This window comes from Arachis ipaensis, chromosome B5 (genome assembly GCF_059453495.1).
Source record: "Arachis ipaensis isolate K30076 ecotype BB chromosome B5, ASM5945349v1, whole genome shotgun sequence".
Classification (NCBI taxonomy): Eukaryota; Viridiplantae; Streptophyta; class Magnoliopsida; order Fabales; family Fabaceae; genus Arachis; species Arachis ipaensis.
The window spans coordinates 95,437,487-95,441,931 of NC_142440.1; the positions used below are offsets into that span (position 1 = coordinate 95,437,487).

Sequence of the window (4,445 nt, forward strand, 5' to 3'; positions counted from 1 at the left end):
GGGTTCTCCCATGTAATTCACCTCTTCCATTGCTGGGTTCTCAGGATCATAAGCTTCTTCTTCAGAGGAAGCTTCCTTAGTACTGCCTGTTGCTGCTTGCATTTCAGACAGACTCTGAGAAATCATATTGACTTGTTGGGTCAATATTTTATTCTGAGCCAATATGGCATTCAGAGTATCAATCTCAATAACTCCTTTCTTCTGAGCTATCCCATTATTCACAGGATTCCTTTCAGAAGTGTACATGAATTGGTTATTTGCAACCATTTCAATGAGTTCCTGAGCTTCTGCAGGCGTCTTCTTCAGATGAAGAGATCCTCCAACAGAGCTATCCAATAACATCTTGGATAGTTCAGACAGACCATCATAGAAAATACCTATGATGCTCAATTCAGAAAGTATGTTAGAAGGACATCTTCTGATCAATTGCTTGAATCTTTCCCAAGCTTCATAGAGGGATTCTCCTTCCTTTTGTCTGAAGGTTTGTACTTCCACTCTAAGCTTGCTCAATTTTTGAGGTGGAAAGAACATTGCCAAGAAGGCATTGACTAGCTTTTCCCAAGAGTTCAGGCTTTCTTTAGGTTGTGAATCCAACCATGTCCTAGCTCTGTCTCTTATAGCAAAAGAAAAAAGCATAAGTCTATAGACTTCAGGGTCAACCCCATTGGTCTTGACAGTGTCACAGATTTGCAAGAATTCAGCTAAGAACTGATGAGGATCTTCCAATGGAAGTCCATAAAACTTGCAATTCTGTTGCATTAGAGAAACTAATTGAGGCTTAAGCTCAAAGTTGTTTGCTCCAATGGCAGGGATTGAGATGCTTCTCCCATAGAAGTCAGGAGTAGGTGTAGTAAAGTCACCAAGCACCTTTCTTGCATTGTTGGCATTGTTGTTTTTGGCTGCCATGGTTTCTTCTTCCTTGAAAAGCTCTGTTAGGCCCTCTAAAGAGAATTGTTCTTTAGCTTCTCTTAGCTTTCTCTTCAAGGTCCTTTCAGGTTCAGGATCAGCTTGAATAAGTATGCCTTTATCTTTGCTTCTGCTCATATGAAAGAGAAGAGAACAAGAACGTAGGGAATCCTCTATGTCACAGTATAGAGATTCCTTGAGGTGTCAGATGAAAAGAAGAATAGAAGGAAGAGGTAGATGGAAGAGAATTCGAACATATAAAGAAGGAGAGGGTTCGAATTGTACCTTGAGGAGGAGTGTTAGTCCTTTAAATAGAAGGATGTGAGAAAAGGGAAAGAATTTTCGCAAATAAAGTAAAAGATTTTGAAATGATAAAAAGAAATTTTGAAAAATTGATTGATGACTTTTGAAAACTGAAATTGGGAAAGAAATTAAGTGATTTTTGAAAACGATTTTGAAATTAGAAATCAAAAAGATATGATTGAGTTAATTTTGAAAAAGATGTGATTGAGAAGATATGATTGAGAAGATATGATTGAAAATCAATTTAAAAAAAAAAGAAAGATTTAAAATTTAAAGTTGATTACTTAACTAACAAGAATTTAAAAGATATGATTCTTAAAATTTAAAATTTGATCCTTTCTTAATAGGAAAGTAACAACTTGAAAATTTTGAAGAAAATCATTAATTTTAGCAAGGATTTTCGAAAATAGTAATAATAAAAAAAATGGAAAGAAATTGATTTTGAAGAGATATGATTGAAAAGATATTATTTGAAAAAGATTTGATTTTGAAAAATTATGAAGATTTGAAAAAAATCTAAATTAAAAACAAAATCTTCCCTCTAGTGTCATCCTAGCGTTAAACACCCAGAATGGCATCCATTCTGGCGTTTAACGCCCACAATACTACCTTTTTGGGTGTTAAACGCCCAGCCAGGTACCCTGGCTGGCGTTTAAACGCCAGTTTTCCTTCTTTACTGGGCGTTTTGAACGCCCAGCTTTTTCTGTTTGATTCCTCTGCTGAATGTTCTGAATCTTCAATTCTCTGTATTATTAGCTTGAAAAGACACAATTTTGAAAATATTTTTGAATTTTTTAATGATGAGAAATAACAAAAAATGCAACTAAGATCAAATGAACAATGCATGCAAGACACCAAACTTAGAATCTTTGTATTAGAGGCTTTAACAAATTGAGAATGCATAAGAAAAACAACAAAACACACAAAACAGGAGAATTTAAAGATCAAAGCACTGAAATCATCAAGAAAAACTTGAAGATCAATTAAGAACAATATGTATAAATTCGAAAAATGCAAGAAGAAGAAAGTCATGCAATTGACACCAAACTTAAAAATTGATACTAGACTCAAACAAGAAACATAAAATATTTTTGATTTTTATGGTTTTAAAATTTTTTTTGTGATTTTTGAAACTTATATAGAAAAGAAAATAAAAAGAATTAAAACTTTTAATAGGGATTCCAGGAATCATGCAATGTTAGTCTAAAACTTCAATCTAAAAAGATTAGACATGTTTGGCCAAGCTTCAGTAGGACATTACATTCAGCAGCTAAATTGATGAGAATCAATCAGCTTTTGTGATGATAAGAACATCACCTTAAACTCAAGAATTCGTTCTTAAAAATTCTGGAAAGTACCTAATCTAAGCAACAAGATGAACCGTCAGTTGTCCAAACTCGAACAATCCCCGGCAACGGCGCCAAAAACTTGGTGTGCGAAATCGTGATCATCAACAATAGCGCCAAAGGACTTGGAGCTCTTAAACGTGAATCACACTTTGTCACAATTCCGCACATCTAACCAGCAAGTGCACTGGGTCGTCCAAGTAATACCTTACGTGAGTAAGGGTCGATCCCACGGAGACTGTCGGCTTGAAGCAAGCTATGGTCATCTTGTAAATCTCAGTCAGGCAGATTCAAATAGTTATGGAGGATTGATAATTAAAAGATAAATAAAAGATAAAATAAAGATAGAGATACTTATGTAATTCTTCGGTTGGAATTTCAGATAAGTGTATGAAGATGCTTTGTTCCTCCTGAACCTCTGCTTTCCTATTGCCTTCTTCCAATCATTCATACTCCTTTCCATGGCAAGCTTTATGTTGGGCATCACCGTTGCCAATTCTGTTGCATTAGAGAAACTAATTGAGGCTTAAGCTCAAAGTTGTTTGCTCCAATGGCAGGGATTGAGATGTTTCTCCCATAGAAGTCGGGAGTAGGTGCAATAAAGTCACCAAGCACCTTCCTTGCATTGTTGGCATTGTTGTTTTCGGCTGCCATGGTTTCTTCTTCCTTGAAAAGCTCTGTTAGGCCCTCAAAAGAGAATTGTTCTTTAGCTTCTCTTAGCTTTCTCTTCAAGGTCCTTTCAGGTTCAGGATCAGCTTGAACAAGTATGCCTTTATCTTTGCTTCTACTCATATGAAAGAGAAGAGAAGAAAAATGTAGGGAATCCTCTATGTCACAGTATAGAGATTCCTTGAGGTGTCAGAGGAAAAGAAGAATAGAAGGAGGAGGTAGATGGAAGAGAATTCGAACATATAAAGAAGGAGGGGGTTCGAATTGTACCTTGAGGAGGAGTGTTAGTCCTTTAAATAGAAGGATGTGAGAAAAGGGAAAGAATTTTCGAAAATAAAGTAAAAGATTTTGAAATGATTAAAAGAAATTTTGAAAAATTGATTGATGATTTTTGAAAACTGAAATTGGGAAAGAAATTAAGTGATTTTTGAAAAAGATTCTGAAACTAGAAATCAAAAAGATATGATTGAGTTAATTTTGAAAAAGATGTGATTGAGAAGATATGATTGAAAATCAATTTAAAAAAAAAAGAAAGATTTAAAATTTAAAGTTGATTACTTAACTAACAAGAATTTAAAAGATATGTTTCTTAAAATTTAAAATTTGATCCTTTCTTATTAGGCAAGTAACAACTTGAAAATTTTGAAGAAAATCATTAATTTTAGCAAGGATTTTCGAAAATAGTAATAATAAAAAAAATGGAAAGAAATTGATTTTGAAGAGATATGATTGAAAAGATATTATTTGAAAAAGATTTGATTTTGAAAAATTATGAAGATTTGAAAAAAATCTAAATTAAAAACAAAATCTTCCCTCTAGTGTCATCCTGGCGTTAAACACCCAGAATGGCATCCATTCTGGCGTTTAACGCCCACAATACTACCTTTTTCGGTGTTAAACGCCCAGCCAGGTACCCTGGCTGGCGTTTAAACGCCAGTTTTCCTTCTTTACTGGGCGTTTTGAACGCCCAGCTTTTTCTGTTTGATTTCTCTGCTGAATGTTCTGAATCTTCAATTCTCTGTATTATTAGCTTGAAAAGACACAATTTTGAAAATATTTTTGAATTTTTTAACGATGAGAAATAACAAAAAATGCAACTAAGATCAAATGAACAACGCATGCAAGACACCAAACTTAGAATCTTTGTATTAGAGGCTTTAACAAATTGAGAATGCATAAGAAAAACAACAAAACACACAAAATAGGAGAATTTAAAGATCA

At 34.0% G+C, this 4,445-nt stretch overlaps 1 non-coding gene across 1 annotated transcript; it reads left to right on the forward strand.

The window, feature by feature from the left end:
- Positions 1 to 400: 400 nt before the first annotated feature.
- Positions 401 to 504, forward strand: LOC148565049 (small nucleolar RNA R71). Its single transcript, XR_015884021.1, has one exon. It is a non-coding gene; the product is annotated as a small nucleolar RNA R71 (small nucleolar RNA).
- The last annotated feature ends 3,941 nt before the right edge of the window (positions 505 to 4,445 follow it).